General features: G+C 29.8%; 1 protein-coding gene across 3 annotated transcripts in view; it reads right to left on the bottom strand.

Annotated features, from left to right (window-relative positions):
- The window catches only part of LOC148273775 (BAR/IMD domain-containing adapter protein 2-like 1), a 349,284-nt gene that overhangs the window by 105,855 nt on the left and 217,225 nt on the right, over positions 1 to 26,204 (bottom strand). Inside the window, exon 3 of one of the 3 annotated variants that reach the window (XM_088238211.1) lies at positions 15,396 to 15,504. The exons of the other annotated variants lie outside the window; for them this stretch is intronic. The gene's annotated coding sequence lies outside the window, so the exon portion shown is untranslated. The remainder of the gene's footprint in view (positions 1 to 15,395; positions 15,505 to 26,204) is intronic. 3 annotated transcript variants of the gene reach the window in all.

The raw sequence follows: 26,204 nt of genomic DNA, 5'->3' as shown, positions 1-26,204 counted from the left end.
AAAGGGTCTACGTCATCGAAAAAAAAATTTAGGGGTCCATGAAATGAAAATGGGGGCCCACGATAGTGGATCTCGACATACACTAATAGTACTTGTACTTATGGCTGCAAAAAAATATACCCGTTACTAATCCTGTATTATGGAATATAGCGAGCAAATATTTAATTTCCTTTCTATCGTCATACCTAGTGAAAAGGGAGTTCAGCGCTGTTGCCAATCTCCTAACTAAAAAAGAAACAGACTGGACATCATTGGCCGAGGAGATTTAAGATTAAACCTGACAAAATTGACGACAAATGTTGATAATTTATTATTAAAGCATCATGTTTATCCTTCCCACTAAAAACATTTACTTAGTGCTTAGTTTATTTTATGTTACGTTTATTTTATATAACAGATACAACATTTTATTTTTAGCAGTTTTAATTTAAATTCAATTAATAAATGTATAAAACTTAATATTTGTTTCAACTTTTTTAACTTTCTAAGTTTTTAACACTAAACTTCACTACAGTTAGAAATTTGTGAAAAATCATTATCAGGTAAGTAGGGGGTCTACCAAAAACCGAAAAATATATCAAGGGGTCTACGACACAAAAAAGTTTGAGAACCTCTGTTCTAGACAATGGTTTAACTTAACCTTTCTGCATCTGAAGGAAAAAAATCCGCAAGTTCCTGTAAGGTGTACTAGAAATACCCCAGCTTAAATGCAATATGATTCATTATTATTCCTTATTCGTTTAATAAATACATATGTTATACATACATTATACATAATACATTAAAAAAAGGCATTAAAACATATTTGTCACAATAAACTATTTTTTTTTTTTTTATTTTTATTTTTTTTTTATTTTTTTTTTATTTTCTTTTATTCAGGAAACATACAGTACAGTTACAAAGTTTAATATTTTACACAATTGGACTTAATTCTAATGGACCAGTGAAGTTTCCATATTAAAAAGCAATTAAATCTAATGTTAATTATGAAAGTATAAAAAAGAGAAGGAAAAAGAAAACATAAATGAAAGTTGTTTAAAAATTTAAATTTAAGTGAAAAAAAAATATATTTTAAGGTTTGTAGTTTGTAGTGAGTATTTACAAATGGAAATAATATTAAAAATGAAGAAAACTTGTAAGAGTAATTAAGAATTAAGAATGGAAATAAAGAATGAAAAACATACTCAGATGTAAAAATAAAATAAAATAGTAATAACATTTTTTTTTTTAAAAAAGGAAAAACATAAAACACATATTTATTTTAAGGGATTCAAAGAAACGATGAGAAGAATCTTTAAGTGAAATATAAGACAGTAAATTTAAATTTAGGTCAATTTAAAAAACATCTTCAAAATTAATGACACATTATAGTAAGAGCAGCAATATATTGATTTTATTAACATATATAATATAAGTAATTAAAAGTAGTTTAAAAGTATAACAAGTATAAAAACATGCCAATGGCAGCAGAGAAAAAAGAAAAAATAAAGAAGGAATAACAAGTATGGCAAGTAATCATTTAAAATTTGAAAAAGCAATATAAGGAGAAGATTTTAAACCAAGAGAAGTCGATAAAATTTCATTAAAGCGATTTTAGAAGTAATACAAAATTTCAAAAGAGAAATTTAATTTATAATAATAATATGAATGTATGTAATTTGAGTGATATAAGAGAAAAAGGGACCAACCGGAGTTTTATTCAAAAGTTTTCAATACACTATTTTTAAATAATTGTAATCCTGTATGATATATATCTATATGGTTAAAAAAGCTGTTAAAAGTGGAACACGATCTGTGTAAAAACGAATTCTGGCAATAGTTCGTATTGACGCTAGGTATTCTAAAGGTTGGGTGATTTCGTAGGGCACGTGATGGACAGTTAATTTGAATTTTATTTAGGAGCTGGGACGAATCAGCTAGACTGTTAATAATTTTATAGAGGAATGTGAGGTCCATTAATGTTCTCCTTTTTTCGAGGTTAATCAGTTTGTGAAAACGTCCAGATAAGTCATGATTTAAGTCACTATTAACTAATAGTTTGTCATCAGGAGCTCAGACAGTTTTAATTAAGATTCAAATAATATAGTACAGACATAATATTGTACACATTAAAAATAATGGAAATAAATAAATTTTGTTTCTGATGCTTTGAAATATAAAAAAAAGTTACTTATATACTAATGTCCTTAAATATGGAAATCTGGTTGTGGTCCCGTGACTGGAGCTTTTGACTCACGGATCAGAAGGACGGGGTCCGAATTCCACTCTACCCCAACTTGAGTTTCATTACCTAATTGTGAGTTATTTACAACTAATTTAACATTTTGCCTATTTTGGTAAGTCAAAAGACAGCAATTTTTTTTTTTTTTTAATTATCACGCATGTCTAAATTTATGGCTATTTTCGCTTAGTTGTATAATTTATGACATTTAATTCATACGCAAATGTTTTTTTTTTGCGTATGAATTAAAAGTATATTTGTTTAGAATTTTACAAAAATATGTACTTTTTATGAAATTAATGAATAAAAAAACAAAAAAATAACTGCAATGAGTTAAATTGTGTACACTGTATAAGTCTGCTTATAAGTATTTTTATCTTTAAATCCGTATAGTTCACAAATAATATTTTTTACTACTTTTCATTTCGAAATAATTTATTTTTTTATGATAACTTCGTAAAAAACTTTTTTGTACACTTAATTATTTTACATCAAAATTTTATTCTATTATAAGCGAAAAAATACTTTAAACACTGCTTATTTTACTGAAAAATGAATTTCAATTTCACGAAATTGGAGTCGGCCATTTTCTTTCACAAAAATTTGATAGAAGTGTCATCAAACTGTCTTCATAGAAAACATGTTGAATTTTTCACTGTTCTTACTTGGCTGCACAAAATGGAGGACTGCACTAGACAAACGTGATAAATGAGAATATTATTGTATCTGCATTGCTCCTTTATAAAACGGAAGAGAAAATAAATAACCTGTAGAAAATGTGAAATAATAAAATTATAATTGATGGCACAAACAACGTGCTATTTTGTAAGTATTTATATATCTATGACAAAATATGCATATTATATTTAAAAAAACACTTGGATGAGTAGAAGTCGCAATTAGAATAAGATGGAAACATTTTTTTTCAAGAAAAATAATTATTTTTGGTATAGATATCGACACTGGAAAGAAACATGTTAACAAGCAATATTTAGCAAATTTACGGAAAAAATTAAATCGCTTTATTTAAAAACAAACAGAAAATCTCGTGTCTCAAATTTTAAATTGAATTATGACGCCAAAATAATTCGTGTGCATGATATTTTTTTATTCATTAAAAATAAAACTAAATTCTGTAAAGTTACTACATGTCGCTTCGTAACTTTTTCTTATTCAATGTTGATACTATTAAAACTTTAAACGTCTGTTTATTTTCGTGTTTTTTTTTCAACGTTTCGGTTTAAAAAGATGTTTTAAATAATATTTTTATTCATTATTGTTATATAAAACATTTTTCACTTTGTGGTGTGACATTTTTTTGTTTATAAAATTGTATAAACCACTTTAATTTTATTTTTTTTAATTACACTTCGACCGGTTTCGAGGTTACTACCTCATCGTCAGGAATTAACCTAACTTATAATTACACGCGTTGCTATTTATATAAAAAAATATTGTATGAAAGAGACAGAAAATTGAAAAAAAAATAGTTTCATTTAATATTTTATTATATAAATAGCAACGCGTGTAATTATAACTTATTTAAATTCCTGACAATGAGGTAGTTACCTCGAAATCAGTCGAAGTGTAATTTTAAAAAATAAATTAAAGTGGTTTATACAAATTTATAAACAAATAAGTGTAATATTTTAATTTTTTAAAAAGAATAGCTATACTTTTCAGTTAACCATAAAGCATAAATATACTTCAGTATTTAAATTTAAATTTAAAAGTTTTTATTTTATAAGGTAATTTAATAAAGATACAAACTTTTTAAAATATACAATTTGTAAATATTGATACACAAATTGTACATATAAAAGCGATTATAAACTCAAATTCATCCCAACTCAAGCGAGAAATGCTCTCTTGAAAATGTTTTTTATATGACTTTTGGCAGTCACCAATACGGTATGGTTAACGATTGCCTGTATTTTTCTGCTGAGTGATTACAGAGCCGGCTCCTTTAACGTCTTGATTCGTACACTCAGAAATATAGTTAAATAGATGGAAAGAATATAATAACTAAATTCATTTATGTTAGATGCTCTTGTATGTTAATAGGGCAGCATCTAGCCAGTCTAGCGTCTGTAGCAAGCCGCTTGCTTTCAAAACTGACAGTTATTTTAGAATTTAATTCGGCTTTAAAAATTTAGTTATTTCGCTATCATGATTTTAATAGGCTTTTAAGAAAAAAGTGCCAACCTCAGAACGATGAAAAATTTTAATAAATCATAACTAAATGAAAAATTGCTAAGTCGAACAATTTTTTTTTCACTTTTAATGTATAAAAAAACTTATTAAGGGGTTCTCGACTCATCAGTATAAACCGATGTACTTACATCAACACTTAATGGTAGGGGTATCAGTAGTGTATCTTCATAATCCGTCTGCAAAATTCGTCTTCAACTAGGATGTCAAATTGAAGCTTTGTCATTTTAGTGCACAGATATGTGTAACGTGACGTACGCTTTCCCTTGTTTCATATCGATTTACCTACCCAAACCTTGAAGGTGGGGAGTCGGTGGTGTATCTTCGTAATCGCTCAAGAGAATTTATCTTCAGCCATACCGTCACGATGAAAGTACGACGTCCTTATCTTTCCATCAAAATCGAGGCTCAGAGAGGCTGCTAACTTAGTGGCAAGTACTGAGTAACATGTCGAATTTCGTGACACAACAGTGTGTTTGCGGGGAAATAAAAAAAAAAATCGGCAGCTGAAGCATAGAAACAACATGCCGAGATTGGTTTTGAGGCTTTAAAAATAATGATATTGATGTTGAAAGCATTATTTGATGAAGACCCATGTCAGGTGCAAAATGAACTATAAAAAACATTTGGAATTGATCACACAACAGTTGCCAAACATTTAAAAGTAAAAACAATTTAAAAGCAAGGAAATTGAGTGGCGTATGAATTGAACCAGAGAAACGAAAACAGCGAGAAATTTTTCAAATCCAATATAAAACAGAACAAAAAGAGCATTAAGATAAACATTTACGTACAGAAGTTGACAGCCGATAGAATGGCATGGATACTGTAATAAACACTATATGCTCCAACAAATAAGCGGATATTGATTTATGATTCTTATTTTTATTCTTAGAAGTGGGGGTCAGTTCTATACAAGCCACTCACGTCACTGCGATCTGTGAAGATCTATTGTAACGGCTTCAACTCCAAGTCTATAAAGAACCTGGCTACTGTGTGAAAGGTGAGAGTTTACAGTTTGCTTAATCTCCCTCTTCAAGCCCTGATCCGTAGAGTATCGGGCTATTAGCTAGGAGGCGAGCTCTTCAACATCTTCATGTTTAACCAGTGGTCCCTCGAATATGAGGCCCTTTTTATGATGTAAAGGATCACATTCACACATAATGTATCGAAATGTTTCCTCATCTGCATTTCTTAAATTATGATACAAATACATTAAAAATATTTTAAACTTATTAGAATAAATTTATATTTTTAGAATAATGTCATAGTTTTCTATTTTCTAACCATTTAAAAAAATAAATAAAATACAAATGCAAGGTAAACCCATAGAGCATAACAAATAACAAATATTTTTTAATGCTTTAAGCCAGATAAAAAATTACAAAGAGATATATTATTTATTTCGTGCATTTGAAGAAGATGCAAGCAATGCAATAAGAATTTGGGAAGTCCAAGATAAATCATTTATATTTTCTTCAATTCAGATTCTGAGTTTTGCTGCAATATCAATATTTTAGATTTATGCATGGTCTCTCGGTTAATACACGTTTAAGATGTAAATGCAAGAGTTATTGATAAATAATGATATAACTAAGTTATTGGTTTAGAAGATTTTCACGAAAAAATTTAATAGAATTTCAGGAAAATGGTTAAACCAAACAAATAATGATATTTGCATTATTATTATTAAAAAAAAACACTTTTACATTTTTTGTTTAAAACTTTTCCCAGCTAACGAGGGTACATATTCCGTTCCAAGCTAGGTAGGCTCAGTAGATTTATTATGTAGCTTTTATCCTCACACATTCAAAAACCTGATCTCTTGTAAAATAGGCAAGCATGTTTGAGGCTCTCAGGAGGCATCCACATTAGGTTAATATATATATATATATTTATATTTTTTAATGTTTTATTTTTAATCTGAAGTAAAGCACACATACACATGTAATGTTGTGGTCTAATAATAGTATATGCCCCAGCCAACTATATCACCTCAACTTAATGACAATGGTCACCGTTGTTTGCTGCGTCCGTTCTCTTTTCATTCCCTATGAACTCAAGCCACAGCACTCAAGAGACATCTTTCCTCGTAACTCAGTATTTTGCTGTTTTAAGTCATATTTACTCGTATCCATAAAGGAGAATAATTGTTATCTAGGCTTTAGAAGGCGGCATTAGGTTTTCACTGACTGGTCATTGGCAGTTTATGCCAGAATTACGGGACGAGAACCTGACTTGGAAGGATGCACGGGAGCTGGTAGCCGACAGAGATTCCTGCAGGTTCTGTGTGAACACCATATGCTCTAACTAAGGAGTGGACACGATGAATTCATGATGATGATTTAATATACCGGTAATCTCGAATATAACGCAACCTATATTTTTGGAGCAGGAATAAAAAAAAAACTCACTAATCTTTTAACCCCAAGTAAAACGCAAATGTTTTTTTGAGTAAAATATTTTAAGTAAACACGTCGCGTTACATTCGGGCTAATGCGGTTTTCACGACGAATAAAAATATGCATAAATAAATCCTCTCACTGTTTAAAATTGTATTCTAAATATCAGTCAAAGGAATTCCTGTAAGTAATTTCATTAGTTTTTCAATTCTATTTCAATTGTTGGGACCGTGGTTAATTTTACAAACTACCTAGATACTTTTTCTGAATTATGCCCTGGATCTAAACAATTTATCATCATAACCAGTAATCGGTTTTATTGCTTTCACGACATCTTCAAGACTGATATATTTGGTATAAACTTATACAAAATTCATAAAGATAAAAAAATACAACAATGTTTGAGTATGTCCGAATTCTTGCAGACTGGCTGGATTTCATATTGAAATTTACTTCAACAGAGAGGGAAAACATTTTTGAGAAGGGAATATGGAAGTCTGGGCATTAGCAAGGCTTATGACCTGTCATTGGCTGGTTTAAGTGGCCACTTTACACACTGTGTAACATTCACTTCACAAAAGTCAACAGATGGAAGAGTTGAAGAAATTTGGATGTTCAAACATGAGCAGAATGGTGAATGTTACAAAGTGTGTAAACTGGCCACTTAAACCAGCCAATGACAGGTCATAAGCCCTGTTAATGCCCAGACTTTCATATTCCCTTCTCAAAAATGTTTTCCTTCTCTGTTGAAGTAAATTTAAATAAAAAAATACTACATTATTATTTTTTTTATTTTTTTTATTGGGTACCATAAGATCTTTTTTATAGTAAAGATACTTATTTATTTATTTATTATATATATACGGCCTAAGCCAATTACAACAGTTACATGAAGAAAAATAAATGCAAGAAACTGAACTAAAAGAACATAAAACTATTTAGCAAAGACAAACAAGGGCAAAACAATAATAGTATACAATATAAAAAAAAAAACGAAAGACCAAAAACTTTAAGCTAAACCATGCCAATCCAACTTCATCCCACACTGTTATTTCAAAGATGCCACGAAAGCAATGAAAACTATTACTGGTTATCCCGAATTTGTCGCTTTAAACGGGTATCGTTCGTCATTTGTTTCTTCAATAAATTGTAATGAATTTTCACGTATAATTTTACCTTAATTATCATCATATTCGATTATACATACTGTTGCATAAAAGTAAGATGAAAAACCTTGCTCTCAAAGTGTCCAGAAACATTCAATATTGCAGTGTAGAACCACCTTTAGAATCAATATTTCATGTCGGCCTTCCCAAGAATCAAACTCGGGCCCTTACGCATGATAGGCCAACGCGCCAACCACTGCTCATCAAAGTGAACAGATTTCCACTTGATTTCTTTATTCAAGATTTTTTATTCCATTAGAACAACGATGTATATAAGGGGAGAGGGCGTTTTGGACGCGGGATTGGTTCAAACCCCTCCATCAAAAAATTGTTTATACTAAACACAACAAGTGTTTAACTCCATCTCCGAATTGATGAAAAATACAATTCTGTGTGTGAAAACCAGAATCATAGACGAGAGTTCTTGACTCGATGACTTGTCTCAGGTAAAAATTCTGAAAAAAGAAATCGCGTGGAGATATTTTGGGTCCCGGATTTAAATATAATATAGGTGGACATAATGTATTGATTTAATAGGTGGTTTTACAATACTTTTTTTTTTTCAGGACTGGAACCTGAAACGTATGACTGATCAACTTATTTTAATTTATTATACTATTATATTATTAATTGTCCATTAGTACAATTCATAGGGTATTAAAATTACAATAAAAGAACAGTTAAAAACATTAAAAAATAAGAAAGAATCATTGACAAACATAAAAGACATCAAGACACGATATGGACTATTTATTTAGTGCTCATTTAAATCTGTGTAAACATAAACCAAAAACGTCCAAATCTTGCCTTGAGTTAACAATACGACAAAGACGGTCATTGGAGAATTAATGCCCTAGTTTGTTCTATGGTAATCGATGAACAGTACTTCAATGTTTCTCAACCCATGAGTCGGAATGTGGAATTTAACCTGTCCCAGTAATGATGTAACAGATGATTAATATACGCTGCATTTGATGTACCAATGCAGCGCCCTATGCACCAAAAAGTACGGATAGGGACATGATGATAAATATAAATTAATTATTATTTTATTTTTGTTATCTTTTAAAATTAATATATTTTTTTTATTTTTTTTTATTTGTTTTTGGTCAGATGTAAGTAATTGCTAGTGGCAATAAGTCCACCATTTAACCATCCCTACCTTTGTTTTATTTTGTATACTCGTATATCACATTATTTATTATGATTAATATAGATGTATTTTTATTATAAAAATTCCATTAGTAGGCAGTTACCTACTGTGATTTTTTACTCTAAGTATAATGTTTAACATATATAATACATTAGATAAATATTTAACATAGGAACATTAGGTTCCAATCGAGTCATTCTATATTTCTCAGTCATAGAGTCGAAAACACTCGCCCAAGATTCTGAATCTATTTTTTACACATAATCTTAACACTTAATCTACCAGGACGCGTATATAATTTTCATCAGAAAACTATAATGTTTTATTTTTTACAAATTTATGTTTTTTTACAGAAAGTCAAACATGTTAGGTTCTCTGGAAAAAATATCCCGCCTATATATTTTCAGAACACGTTTTGAAAATAAATGCCCAGACGAATTGCAAGGCAAAAAAACTTCTACTGCGAGGGCAGAATGTTTGTAGGAAAATGTCAAATGGGGTTCATCAAACGGAAAAATTGACAAAGGAAAACCATCCAAGGCTGTTTATTAGCCAATAAATCACAACACGTCTGTCAACAATCGACAAAATTGTTTATTCTCCTTTTTCCCATTCACAGAGGAAATGACAAACACTATGGTTCGTTGATGGCGAAGAAACACATAGAATAAACAAACTTTGATGATTTATTTATTTTGTCTCATTTATTTATTTATTGCGTACTTACTTGCTTTTACGTAGGTACGTACTCTGCCCGTTCTTTGCGACATTTGTAGCCAAGTGAAGAATATTGATTCAACTTAATGTCACCAAATTAAAGGGTCGAATCTTTTCATAATGATTTATCATCTTAGCGCCTATAACGAAAAATTGTCATTTTTATCTTTCGGGGATAGTAGATTGATTGGACTTTCTTTAATTGAACCCGTTTGTTGTAAGCAGCATGAGAATTTCAACTTTTGATAACAATAACTAGTTGATAACAGTGCGCAAAAAAAAAAAAAAAAACGAAACCCTTTATTTTATCACTCAACACATCCTTCGTTATACATATTTTTTATATGTTATGTCACTTATAAATCATAAAGAAAGAAACTATGACAATAAATACTATTCTGAGGAGTTGCTGAAACTCGATTTGGGTAAAAAATCCGATTTTAACACAAAAAAGTACATTTTAAGAACAACGAAGAAACAAACAAGTTTAACATTTTTATCAACAAAAATAACACAAAAAAATGTAAACCATATGAATTAGACAATTCCTTAAATAAATAAAAACGCTTTTAAAAATAAAGTTCAATAAAAGTTTTCAAGAAAAAACTCTAGGTCGAAGTCCTTCAGAGCTACATCTTGTAATTTACGCACTTTATTTTTTTGAATGTTATTAGGTAGTTTATTATAAGGCTCGCTGCGTTTAAGATATGTTTTTCAAAGAATTTTTACTAAAATTCGTAGAATGAAATTACGTTGTATGCATATTTTTCGAGCTGCGCGGTTTGACATAACAAAGCATATCATATCATTAAATTGATATATAAGATACATCGATAGTTGTTTGCTATTATTCTAAGACTGAATTACCATTCAGGAGTTAGTCAATTCCTGAGTTGTCTTCGTACGGTTAATGTTTTGTAAAATATTATTCCTCATATTGGACATCACGAAGAAAAATTCTCAAGGCGTCTAGTATTTTTGTATCAATTGGTAGAGTTTCAATTTTTTTAAATGTGAATTACACTGTTGTACTCTTTCTTTGCGACCATACAAGGGTAGGTTATTTGCTGCTCGCTAGCTAGGCCCGAAGAACCGGCGGTAACGAGCGATTAGATTGTAAGGTAAAATTGCTTGTTTTTAGGCCTCGAACATTCATTTGTCGCGCCTGCCACAGGCCTCGCACTATAGCCATGTAAGGCATTTTAAAGTTTGAAATTTTGCGCCCGCTGTCGCTATCGCGTTCGGCCTCTACCCTGGACGGGCCCTTAGAGTAATAATAGATTCGCCCATATGGACAAAAACCATAATATGGTTATCTACCATGAAGTAAGCTACAATTTACAGTAATAAAACAAGCCGTTGGTACTTGGGTTGAGAATCGAAACCACTAACTGAAACCGTCTGTTACTCGTTTGCTGTTAAACTAAAACCCAAACAAAAAAATTGAACGCTTTTTAAAAATAAAATAGATCTAAGGGACTTCTCAAGCGAATTATTACTCTGAGGTTGGAACCATATTATTATTTTTATAAGGATAGTTTTGGAACTGGCTACTAATGACAACAAAAAGAGATTGATCACTTTTTGCATGTTTTCTTATATCCAGATTCCAATATACAGGATGTTCTTTAAACCCTGTCACATCCGAAACCACGATGCTCAGTATGAGCAAGAAGACATATTGGCATTTTTTAAAAATATTTAGAACAAAGAACATTTTTTTAAATAAAATATCTAAAAAAACAAATAGTTGCTTACTTCTGCAGGGGAAAGGTGAGGAGAGCGCGGTGAAGTATCAGACTCTGCCCTTTCCCCCTCCTCGTTTTACTCCTGCAGAAGGAAGCAACCATTTGCTTTTTTTGTTTTATTCGGTCTAAAAAAATATTTTAATGTGCCAATATGTCTTCTTGCTCATACTGATCATCGTGGTTTTGGATGTGACAGGGTTTAAAGAACACCCTGTATATTAACCCTTTGTTTCCTGAAGGTACAAATTTATTTTGGAGTAAAATTACTCATATACCTATCTTTGGTACGTATTAGAACGTTTTTAAGTTTGTATCTATTTAAAGTAATAATTTTCAAAAAATGACACCAAGGAATTCGTTTGGCGTAGAGCGGACAGCCGTTTGGCTGTGTAAAATTAATTGTCCTCTACAAACTTTTTTATTAGAATTATAATTACCTTTCACAAGAACTGACGCATTAAGAAAACCTTTTATTTTCATATGTACGTAGTGTCCTCGAGTTTGGATCGCCAATTTGGAATCCTCAATATAATACTTACAAAAATCGTATTGAACATATTCAAAACTATTTTCTTAGACAATTAGATTTCAAAAACGTTTCATTTTTAAGTAGGACTGAGTCTGCTAATTTTCACAAGGTTCAAAATCTCGCAACTCGGCGTACCATGTTGGATATGAGCTTTCTCTACAAAATTATTAATAACGTAATTGATAGCCCAGAAATTGTTAGAGGCATTTCATATCGGGTCCCTGTCCGTAAAACTCATCAATCTGTACTCTTCGACATTCCTAATTCAATGACTAATTATTTAAAAAATAACACGAAGAATACAGATTACCTATAATGACAGTTTTAGTGACATCGGCATACTACATTGTAAATACCATATTTTTATCAGATCTGTTAAAGAAATTTTAAATTTATCTCCTGGTTGACTTTTAACTTTTAATTTGAATTTAAATTTTATCTTTCAATTTTAACTTTTTAATTTTAATTCTTAATTTAACTTTTAATTTAAATTTTTAACTTCGTTTTAATTTAAACTTTTCATTTTAACTTTAACTTTTACTTTTGATTTTAATTTTAACTTTTGATTTCCACTATTAATTTATGCTTACTGGCATCTACTACCTGCATCTAATAATTTATTGTTGGTTGTGATTTTTTACAAATAAATTTAAATGTTCATGGAAGCAGAGAGAGAGGGAGGAAAGTAGAGTAGCTATACAATGCCCTCTCCTTTTTATGTGATATTTTTATTTTTACTTTTTTAGAATTCAATTATTTTTCCCCTCTCCTCCTGCATTCATAATAAATTAGTGTGAAATCTGTAATTGGTCTTACTTTTTTTAATTGTTCTTTTGTACCTTGTTTTATATAAAGACTGTTTGATTTCATTAATAAATAAATAAATAAATAAATAATGGCAGGTAAGTGTGTTTTTTAACGATATTTTTGTTGTTAGATTACAATGATAATTTTCAATTTATTTTTGTAAAAATATCGTCACATGATTTTTATATTGCAATTCCCCGACGAAACAAGTTAATAACATTTTTTTTTTCAAATGAAGTAAAAAAAACTAGAAAAATACGTTTTTAAGCTATAAATAACATAATTTGAAAAGAAAAAGTTTTAAAAGTCTACTAAATCTATGTTCAGGGATCAAAAAGTTAATTCGACTCTATAAAACCAAAGTTATTAAAGGCGCATCAAAATAAGTCATTAAAATTTTAACATAAACCCAAATACTCAAAATTTGACCTAAAATAAAAGTTTATTTCCGAAAAACAATGTTTTGTTTTTAACTCCTGAACTTTTAAAAGCTTTGTAAAGTCTGGCAATCAAAAACAGTTGAACAACGCAAACGTTCGCTTTTCAGAATTTCGATTTTCACTATTCAAACACTGATCATTAACATTCCCATCTATTTCAATTTAAGTACTCCGTTATCTCAGTATATTCTTCAATCGCAGATTTAAATTTAAAAGTAAGCTTTATGTTTGCTTTCCTACCGATGTAAAGCGAAATTCGAAGTTTGAAAAGTTGAAATGTGACAAGCTGGCAACCCGGTAAATCCAATTTCTTAAATTCATATTTTATAAACGTCCGTACGAGGTTTTCCTAGAGCATGAATTATGTCATACCCAAAACACGTACGACTTTTGCTCAGAGACAGCTCTCATTTATCGCATGGAGAGTGTTTATTATTTTGAGAGAGTGTATTAAGCTCTCAAGAACAAAAACTATTTTGAAGAAAGGATTTCAGGACTGAATTTTCATTAGTGGGAGAGATTTGAGTATGAAACTCCTTGATGATTTTCCGAATGTTTGAAATTACTGTTTACAATATTGATGCGCCATATATATGTTTTAAAAAAAATGTGTTTTTGATCTTTTATTTGTGGTGATATACTCATGTGTCTGTGTCAACTAATTGCTCGTCCCATCTCAACACAGGACTTTAAATCCCACGGAATTCGGACTTATGTCTCACATAATGTACAATAAACTCATGTATCTAAATAAATAAAATAAAAATAAATAAACAAGGACTGTATTCAACTCCCTGGGACGCTGTTAATATAAGAATATTACAACAGAGGTAAAGAACATTTTAGAGAAGGTAATATAGAAGTCTAGGCATCTACAGGGCTTACAACCTGTCATTGGATGGTATAAGTTACCATTTTACACACTGTGTTACATTTACCCTTTTGTTAAGCCCTGTGGATGCCTAGACTTCTATATTACCTTATCTTAAATGTTCTTCGTCTCTGTTGTAATATGTTGATATTAACAGCTCCCCAGGGAATAATATCTAGTCCTTGTCTGCAAAAAATTGGAATAACTCAAAATATTGTTGATAAATCCACCTGTTCATTAGTATAGAAATTGAAAAAAAAAAAAAATTTCAGGCATTGTCTAGTATTTATGTGAAATAATTCAATAAGATAAATCTCACCCACATAAATAAAGGTTTTAGTTGAAAAGTGAGGTCAAAAAAGAGAATTTAACTACTTAGTTTAAAATCGCATAATTTAAAGAATGTGCAATCCGTTTTGAAAGACGTAGATCAACATAATGATAACCTCGTAGTTCATAATAACATAAATTCGTTGTTATGTTATTTGACATAGAAAAACCACAAAGTTAATATTTCAAATATTTATTTTATTTTATGTGGAGTTACCAGATTTTTATTTGCAAATGGCTGTATTTAACATTTCTTGCTTTTTCATTATTGGATTTTCGGTATTTAATCTCTTTGATTTAGAACCAATTTTAAAGGGCTCAGTCTGGAAAAGTGTTGGCACTATTGGGTACAAAAGACTTACGTAAATTGCCTTTTTTTCTCTTGATTGATGGATACCTTATCAATCAAAATGTGTACGTAGTAGTGAGGTTGTACAGAATGTCACGAAAAAAAGCTCATAACAATGATTAATAAGGTACAAAAAATATTTTTACGCACGCCAAAATATGTATTTATTTAATACTTTTTTTGAAATACCCAATTTCATTCACTTCAATATTCAAAATTTGATGTCAATTCTTTAGTGGTGAAAAATGGTGTTATAAAAAAGGGAAACTTTTTGTAGTGGAGCAGGAATCGAACCTTGGACCTCCTTATCCGAAATCCACGATACTATAACTATTGAGTACTGTTATTTGCCATTGTTTCTCGTCATTTATTTAGTTTGTATGACCTCAGAATTCAGAACCAGAACTCTCCACTTATACTTTTAGCTCGTGAGTATAATTTGAACTTTCACCTTATTGATCCTCTTGATTGTTTTTGACAGACAAACGAGTAGACCGCTTTTCGGTGTGATGCAAATATTCGGTGTGTTTTGAAAAAACCAGACCGCTTTGATCACTCAGCTGAAAAAAAAAAAACAATATTCTAACTAAACACAATTTTTTACATTAATTAAATACATATACTTACATTAACGTTTCCCATTACATAAAAGAAATTAACCATTCTTGTGTACATAATGGGGAGTGACGTGCTACAATAGTTTATTTTATTTTGATTAATAATATTTCTAGAATAACATAAATAAATTACAAAAAATATATAAACGATGTTTTCAATCAGTGTTACATAAAGTAGAATTAAGGGTATAATTTTTCACTTCTTTCTTAAATATATTGTATTCCTGACTGTACTTTTTATTATCGTTGTTCATTTCATTAGAGAAAAATACTCCCCTGTTAGTTTAATGTTAGTTTTTAATTTAGGAATTAAGATATTACCACCTGTTCTAGGTCGCGTCCTTACGATTTGAGACCTTGAAATACTACTTTTTATTTTATATTTATGTATTTGAAGCAAACAATTCTATTTAAATAGAAATTTTATATCTAAAACCCATTTTTTTTAAATAATTGAACAGTGTGAAAAGTAGACTGTTTTTTCAAAATAACTTTTATAATTATTTTTTGTATTTTTTCAACCGGTAAAATATTTGTTTTAAAAGCACCACCTCACCCCATCGGATTATTCTGTACTGTAATATTTTATTTTGACTATTTTTTTTTGTTTTTTTTACAATACACATAAAATGTAAAACAGAGTATTAAAAAAAAAAGGATTATTACACAGCAATGACATACATATTGATAGTAAAAATAGTGAACAAAAAATCCCACAAAGGCATGGCCTGTCCGTGGGTATGCCAGAAAATTTATGAATTTTTGCTCCTATAATAAATAGACAGTTGTTTTATTTTTGTGTAACATAAAAAAAAAGAGAAATTAAAATATTATGTTAAAGATTATATTATGTTTTTGTTTCGTGTAAGTAAATATGTAAGTAATTTATGATTACTTCATTAGTCTATGTATTTTTAATATGCGATTATTGTTTTTTTTTTCGACAGTAAGTTATCTATTTTTTTTAATTTGTTTAATTTTCCATACACATATTATCTACATAGAAATATAATAACAAAAATCCACTTTAGAAAATACATCTTAAAATTAAGCTATAACATGAATTGGAAAAAATGTTCACAAAGACTACAGCGCCTGAGCGTGGGTTATTCCTTTTTTTATTATTAAAAAGTTTATAGCACATATATATGGTATGACATGATTATGAAAAGAAAAGAAAGAAAAAATGATTAAAAAGTTATTGTGAATTACGTAATACGAGAAAAAAATTCCAAAGAAATAATTATTATCTAAGAGAGACAAGAGACAAGTCATTGTCCTGTCGATAAGTTTCATATTACGAAAAGTGAGCTAATTATTTATCTTTTTTATAACTACAAAAACATATCATCCGAGCTGTTTTAAGACACTTTAACTTAAAGCCCAAGCATTTTTGTTATTGTTGAAAAGAAGCCGGCCAGTCTTGGTTCTGTAATCACCAAAGAAAGTGTTAGTACGAGTGAGTGGCGTGACTCGGAACATTGATGTTCATTTGAAATAAAATATCTTGAGCATCCGTCTTACCGGATAAAATTGTATGCAATTTAATTATTTATTTATTTATTTATTCAAAATTACACTAGTTTAAGTATTTATGAATTTATTAAGGCTTTTAGGCTATGCCCGTGTCAAGCCACAATAAATAAAAATAAATAGTAAAATTAATTAGATCAAATTATAATGACATGGAATAACAATCTAGAAAAAAAAGGTTAATGTAATAAATAATCGAATTCCAAAGAATACAATGCAAAAAAGATAATCAGAAATAATTTTTAAAATATGAATTATACAAATTAAGAATCACACATAATCAAATATAAAAAATAGAGGTATCATTAAAATCAACAAAATAGTAGTAAAATATCGTAGTATTAAAAAAAACAAAATAAGAATAACATTTAAATCAACAGAAAAAGAATATATATATATATATATATATAAAAGCATAATTGAAATGATAATTAAAATGTGTTTTCTAGAAACTCACTCAATACTGTAGGAAGAAATAGGAGCAATAAATCATATGCTAAATAATAGTACGTACTAAATTAAATTATCCAAAAATACATAATGAAAAAAACATAAAAATTATCAATATATATAAAAAGCCAATAAAAGTAAAAGTATGGAAGGAAAGCAGATTTGTAAATTTTTGCTAATCTCGAACTTTAAAAAATTGACAACCTCGTCCCTACAATTAATAAACCTTAATTTTTTTTAAATTTAGACTAAAAATATGAAAATTTTCTAGTCTATCAAAAGAATGATCTAAAATATTGATTAAATTGTTTTTATAGGTAATTGATCGTTCATGAAAGTTTTCGTTACATGAATTCAATTTGCTTTTATGGATATTGTAGATGGGAGACTATAATATTATAGAATTAAACTCGAGTATGCTCCAGACCCAGGATTTATCAAGAGTAATTGCAACAAATGGGTATAAAAACGAACATTTTTATTTAGAACTGTTATATATAAAACTTACTATCTAAAACGTGTAAATCAAAATTGTCGCACAATTATCTAATTAAATAAGTCACATTATATCAAAAGTGAAACATCATAAAGTTAACGTTACATTTCCAACAAAGACATTTGTACCAGACGTGTCTCAACTTTGCACATAAATATCAAATGTTCTATACAAAATTTAACAGCATTAATTACAATGCTTCACATACATACAAAATGTATAAATTCGTGGCGTGTTTTGTATGCTACGAAGTTTCTTGAGTTTGCAAATTTGAGTTAGAGTATTTTGTGTCAGAACCGTGTGAAAAGTCACGCGGTAGATATAAACAACGCGTTTGAATTATTAATTAATCGTTTTGTTAATAAAAACACCTTGAGTGTGATTAGTATAAATATTATAGACGGTATTTTAATAAAATTCACTTCTCTTTTTTCTCAATCCAATGAAGAACATATCAAAACTATGCTGACAGAATGCATTAAGTCAACAGTGTTTATATATTTTTAATATGTTGAAATATAAGTGCAAGATGTTGATATTAAATTTTATGATATACCTAGAATAAAGATTACTCTTTGAAAGTGGTAAAAAAATTTAAAAAAACGAAACTTGTGGGAGAAATAATGCGTTGAAAGAATAAAAAAACTTAAATGCGATTATTTCGGAACTTGTTTTAATGACTTTATGCATTGTCAGCAAAACCTCAATATAAAGCACTTCTAGATTACCTTCTATCAACACAAAGATGTTAAGGCTACCAGATTACATTTTCTCGTTCGACAACGAGCAACGTTTCCGTATATATGAGCACCGCCAAGGAGATTTATGTCCTTAAATGCGGTGTGTGGTATGTGGTGGGCAAGCTTTATTTTAATAAATAAAACACTTATGAGCAGAATAATATAATGAACTCGTTAAAGGTACTAAACAATGCTTAAAGCCGGTAATACTTTTAAAAATCTTAACTTTCTTAAACAAAAACATTTATTTAATTTCAAGCTCAATATATTTTTTTTAAAAGGGATTGGTCGATAAATCAAAAGAAATAATAAAACAAAATTTAATTTTAGCATTTCTTACTACTGAAATAAATATTTTCATTTATTTTATGTATTTATTTATTTATTCATATACAAGTACAAATAACAACAACAAAAAAACACGTATCCTTAACTCTATGAAGACCAAGAGCCCTGTATCCCATGACTTAAATGTTTTACTAAACAATTCCAGAAAAATTACATATTTTTACCCTACAAAAGACATAAGTCAAAAAATAAATTTAAGGAACATTAAATAATAACGACTATAAAGATCTTTATATATATAAAAGGCAATGTTTGTATGTGTGTCCTCGATATACTGAATTACTACTGCGCCGATTTACACGCGGTTTTCAGCGAAATATAGATCTTTTCTACGAGCATATTTATAGCTATTAAAATCTTAAATTTATTCTATAGAAAAAAGTTAGAAGAGTATATGCTTTTTTTGTATATCGCCAGGGTTGCGTTCGATGAGAATGCATTTAATAAAAAATGGGAAGACGTTAATTTTTAACGAATAAAAAAATGTTTACAAACAAAATTCGTTTTTTGTGGATCCCATCAGATTATTTCCTCAAGCTTTATGTGCAATACTATTAATCTTGCAGAATTTAATGTGTTGTATTCAATATTATATGATGACTTTCTTCATCAGACGTTGCTTTATATATCAGGTGAAATGATTTAGCAGGTGTGTGTCATCGATCATGGACGATGTCCTCCCAAATATAACTCTGCCTTAAGTTTCTCTCCAAGCACAAGAGTTCGTCTTCTTTTTTTTTGGAGAGGAACAGCATTGAGATAATAAACATGTCATCGTGTCCAGAAGGAAAGAAAGTACATTTTGGTGTATAAAACAGAACCAAAACCCCGGACAAGTGTTTTAGACTCGATAACTGCTCGTAGGTAAAAAATCTGAATATGGAAAGCGAGTGGAGATAAGTCCGCCTCTAGCGCGTTCGTCTACCAGTCTCGAGGTCCTGGACTCTATTCTCGGCAGGATAGACGTGACGTTTTGATTCTGAAGGTTGTTAAAACTGCAATATTTCATTGCTCTTGGACTGGCACATGATCTTTATGCCCATCTACAATTCTTCTTTCTTCTCTAACTCATATAGTGTCCATACGGCTCGACTGTGAAATTGTCTCCATCCACTATCAAAGATATTACTACTCTCTGTTTAAATCACGTCTGAAGAAACATATATTTTCTCTTATTTAATCTCTTTTTCTTTCTTCTTTCCTCTTTATACCTTTCCCCATTGAATAATAGTATTGATTTAAGATAATTTATACACAAATATAGTCATTTTTATGGTTGTATATCTTTTGGTTATCTATTTTTATTTTCTATTGAATATGTTTTGTAACTTTAAAAAAATAAAACATTTATTCAATTGGTTGGTTGAAAGATATTTCCATTTGGCAATAAACCCGGCTATGTACAATTACGAAGTTCGGTGCCTTTTTAAACATTTATTTCTTAATAGACTATTAAACTAAGCCAAAAAAAAAAAATGTTTTTGTATATCGTATCATCGGCGCTATGATATTTTAAAGTTTTGTATTTCTGAAATAACTCCGCGTGTGACGTCAGAGGTTCTTTTCTGTCAGTTCTTCAAATTAGTGCATTAACGGTAAGCAAACCAAATATCCTTCATAACTCTCATATCATTGGTTAGTTCCTATGAACCAGTGACCTCGTTCAAAATAGTGCGTTTTTATAAAAAAAAAAACATAATTTTTTTCGTCCATTCTCAAGAAACTTTGCCATCCAATTTAAAAATTGAATTTTTACCGCGCGCAATAGAACAATTTTCGGATCCAATTTCCCGTAGGGCTGAAGTTCCTCATTTACATTACAAAAAAAATAATGTTAGTGTGATATATTGATCACCTTCTTCATGTGACAGATGATTGAAATACGCTGCATTTAGTTTAACAATCCAGTGCCCTATGACCTACTGGGTGCGGAATGTGTAATGACCCTTAAATATGTAGGTTTTGAATACGATTCTTAACAAATGTTCCTTAATTGCATTATACACGGTTTTTCAGGGCCAGACCGCGAAATTTTAAAGTAACATTCCTCTTGGTAAGCTTTAAAAAAAAACCTTATAACTTTTTTACATAAAGTCATTTAAAAAAAAAAATTCTTCAAAATAAAGTCAATCCTTAACTTCTCAGACAAGCAGTCCCTCTACAAACCCCTAGCTTCTTTCTACCCAGCCGATTCCCTTGTCCGCGTCTGGTGCGTATCACTTCGTTGGTCAAATACGTTTTTATCGCATTTTTTTTGTCTGGGATGGGTAGGGGTTTGCGACAGGGATGCTAGACTGAGAAATAAAAGATTAACTCCATTTTGAGATTTTTTTTTTTTTTTTAAATGTCTTTTTGGAAAAATTTATTTGATTTTTTCTAAAGCTTATCATGAGGAATATTCCTGTAAAGTTTCGCGGTCTGGCCCTGAAAATCCGTGTATAGCATTAAATGAATAATATAAAAATAGAACCAAGTTCATAAATGACTTATTCTTTCCATGCGTTACACGGTCGGTCAAATCATGATAATATTTTATAGTAAGACATTGTACATTTATTATTTTGCATAAACTGCCAACATACTGACATACATTTTTATATGACAAACGTGAAGACGTGCACATGACAAATAAACATATTATTGTAGTTACGACTGCTAAAATGCTTAAACGAGTAGCGATGCGCATACTGAATCATTTCCCTTTACGTCACACTGGTGCACAAGGCACTGCATTAAATCGGTCACTGTTTTTTCAAAAATCTTTAATTTACGGATCATTCGACTTCTATTTCAATAATAAATTACAAAATATTTTCCCCCAGAATTTTTATCAAATGCAATGTTTTAATTTTCCCTGTTATAAATTTTAATAATTTGCCGACATGATAGAAAAAAAGAGTGGGAAAATATGTCTAAGATGATTTAATATTCGCTGGTAGCTATAATGTAATATACATAATATTATATCGCACCTCCACGTTACGCAGGGGTTGTTTATTTTATACTTCCCAAAGGAGAATAAAGGATAAATTAGAAAATTTCCAGCATTACACCATATAATGAGAATCAGAGTACATTAAAACAGTGTAAAATCACAAGAAGTACATGTTTCAAATACAAAAGGTAAAAATAATTTAAACAACTTATAAGTTTACATTCAACCAAGATTCTATCGACATAATTGTACTTAGGTAATGAACTCTCCGATGAAGTTAAATTAAAAATAAGATCCACATCTCAAAATATTATTATTAAAGCATCTTAAGTGTTCTTTTTGTCTAATATTAAAGTACCTTTTAGTTTTTCCAATGTAGATTTAATCGCAATCATTACAAATTAATTGGTATATCCCAGATTTATTATATTTATAGACTTTGTTGTGGACGGATTCTTTTTATAAATGACATTGTTTTAAAACAATTGTCTAATTTCCTACCATCAAACATTTAACCTGCTTTCTACACAACTAATAATACAGGAACATTGTTTAAAAATCACAAAAACAAATTAAATGGTTAAAAACCAAGTTGTTTTATTTTATTATATTATGTATGTTTATATGTTAAATAACCCTGAAGAGTCCAACGTGCTGTTGCCCAAACTAGTAGGTTCTAAGTCTCAGTGGTGAGTCAGTGCTATGCAAGCTCCTGACGTCACTGCGACCTGTGAAGATCTTTTGCGGCGGATCCCCGTAAAAAGTTCATGCGCTCCAAACCCAGGTATATAACAAACCTGGCTACTGTGTGGAAGACAAGTGTTTTCTGAATCTCCTCCTCCAAGCCAGGTTTCGTAAAGTATCGGGGTTTTAGGTAGGGGGCAAGGTCTTTAACATCCTCCTGTTTATCCTCATCCTCAGGTCCCCCAAGGATGAGGCTCATTTTAAGATGTAAAGCATCATACTCACATAGAATGTGTATAAGTGTTTCCTCATCTGCACTCCAGAACCTACGTTCATCTAGAAGTTTCGAAAAGGATCATTCTATCAAGGTGTTAATTCAATCTGCTTTGAAGTTATTTTATTACTCAAAAATATTATATAATGTATAATATGTTGTTAATATTTAGACTTCAACAGAAATACTCGTATATGACGTCTTTTCACAATAGTTGTCCATTTGTTTTCAAGAGAGACAAGTAAGTACCTTTTTTTTACATGAACTAATTGTAATTCTCCGATACGTAATAGAACCGTATCAACGCATACCTGTCGGAATTCGATTGTGAAGGGACTATTTGAATCAGTGTGTGTGTAGAACGAGCCCTGAATGGCTAATCGTTTGTCACCGGTACGTGATTCTGGCCAATCACATCACTTCCTTGTGAACCGGACTATTCAAATTAGTTCGCTTCGGTTTGCACGGTCGTGCGGATCGTGACAGATGTCCGATCCGGAAAAGGGTTATTGGAAACGAACGATTCGGTAAACAATTTAAACTCTGGCGCCCAACCCTTTTAAATATTATTTTTGTCATTTTAATTACGTTTATTCAGATCTATATATATCACAAAAAAAAACATACATTTTAAGGAAGAGAAAATGTAAGTTCAGGTATTTACATAGACATGATTTTTCACCGACTGGTTTGAGTGATTCTACTTCATAAACTGTGGAACATTTTTAACGTCCTGCTTAACTTTTAACCATAGAATTAAGAATAGTCCAGAAACCGCATATGCACATCAAACAGAAGGCAATTAAACTACTCAAAAATGAGTAGGTTTACGTTTTGACCCATTAGTTTCTTTGTAGACGTCGTTCAGAACGCAACTCCTGATTTGAATTCAACCATGCCGTGTTGTGTTTTTTTAAAGTGTAGAAATACTGCTAGGATCTTAAAGAAACAGAATGGAATCACATTTCATGTATAATTAGCAAATGAATGTGTATGTAACAAATACATTACTTAAAAATTGAATTATTTTTCCATCTGTCAGATTGCCGAATAAACAAAATGAACATTTCGTTAGTGTTGCCAGGGTAGTAATTTTTTTTACCCTACTTTGCTCATCTAATGAGAAAACTAATGAAAGTTGGATAAAACAACTCTATCGTGGACATTTGACCGACATTATCTTTAAAACATCAAAAATTATTTTACATGATGTAAAAATATCCGTTTTATGTAAAATAAAATTTGTTTTATATTTTAAGTTTAAAGTTCATTAATTCAATTACTCTTATTAAATGACACTTTAGTTTTCAACTCTGTTGTGTCAATCAATATTTCCGCGTGCACAATAAAATAATAGAGAAATTAACAAATTATTGGACACAGTCCGATGTATTCAAATATGATTCTAGGCTCCTTCTGGACTATTCTTAATTCTATGCTTTCAACATGAAAAATGTAATAGTTTCAGACTTCATAGTTGACAATTTTGTTTCATCATTCGTTTTCCGCACTAATAGTGCATAAGGCACTGAAACGGTACACTTATTGCAGCGTATCTTGATAAAGTTTCATTACATGAAGGCATGATGTATAAGTCCAGGGACTATGAAATATTCTAGTGTAAAAACACCCTTTTTATATAAATGTTTCACATCAAACATGTCGGGAATCGAACCCGAGACCTCTCTATACCGACTCTCCCGACAGTAGGAAAAATATCACATACTTCGAATACTGATAAAAATATATGAAATGGATTAAAAATTTATTTTTTTTCAAAATCAATATAGATATTGTAGAGAAATATTTTCATACATAAATTTAATATTTTTTTAAAATAAAAATACGTTGCTAGAAAAACGCAACATGTTTGGCCTTGGCATTTGTGATGTCAAGATTTGCGTCAATTTTCTAAACAAAATTGAATGGGCGAGAACAAATAAACATTTATCGTGACGTATTAGAGGCATGGCCAATGGAATGCCGTTTTTGCGGTCATTCAAAATTACAAATTTAAAAATATTTTGAATATAACTAATAATTATCAAAAAAAAATTTTACTGGACAGTATTTTATAAACCTTTATTACTTTTAAAATGTTTAAAAAAAGGTTATATTTCCCTATTGTTACAATATATAAAAAATATCACTATTATTTGTTTTACTTACTTTTTTTACCGACCAACAAGTGCTTTTGCCTAAACTGACATCTCCAAGGCTGTGGGAAGGTTTTAAAACACATTGTATGAGAATAAATAAGAAATATCGTATGAAAATATCATTATAAATCAACTACATTTTGAGTTTTTCCTAAACGTCTGTAGACAAGGACTGAATTTCACCCCACTAGGGAGTTTTTGAGATAAACATTTTAGAACAGAGATGAAAATATGAAAAGCTGGGCATTTTCAAGGGTTGCCTTGTAATTTAGTCAGATGTATCTCTCACACTTATAAAGGTTTCAGCTCTTTGACTTCACAAAAATCAAAATTTGGAAGTGGTGTAGAAATATCGATATTCAAAAATAGGCAGAATGGTGAAAGTTACAATGTGACTAAAGTAGCTCTTAAATCCGCAAAAATAGGTTATAAGACCTTTAAATGACTAGAATTTCATGTTGCCTTCTCTAAAATATTCTCGACCTGTATTAAAATATGTTAAAAATATAATCGTAACAACTTTAATATTTAGTATAAGGTGGTAGATTAAACCTTCTAATGACATGTCATATGCACTGTCTAGGCATCTAAAATTCCTCCTCAGAAACTTTCTTTACTTCTATTTTAAAAAGAGGTAAAATCCAGTCCATATTAAGAAAAATTTTGTCGTACAAAAACACATTGCCGATTGAACCACCTGGTTCAAGAAATATTTATTTATTAAAATTAAAAATAAAATGCAAATGCTTTTTTGTTTTTCTTTTCGTTTTCGTTTTCTTTTCTTTTCATGGCCATGTCATACAATATTTATTTACTAAAAACTTTTTAATAATTCAAAAAGGATTGACCCACGCTCAGACGCTGAAGACTTTGTGGGCATTTTTTCATACGTATGTTATAGCTTAATTAAAGATGTATTTTGTGTATTTTAAAGTGTATTTTTGTCATTAAAATTCTATTCAAATATATGGATAGAAAAATAAACAAATAATAAAAAAATAAAAAATAAGTTCATTATTATGAT

This window comes from Micrasema longulum, unplaced genomic scaffold (genome assembly GCF_059751315.1).
Source record: "Micrasema longulum isolate JH-2025_06_02 unplaced genomic scaffold, ASM5975131v1 h1tg001837l, whole genome shotgun sequence".
In the NCBI taxonomy this organism is placed as follows: Eukaryota; Metazoa; Arthropoda; class Insecta; order Trichoptera; family Brachycentridae; genus Micrasema; species Micrasema longulum.
Note: the sequence above shows the minus strand (reverse complement) of the source record. Positions and strands in the feature narration are given on the sequence as shown.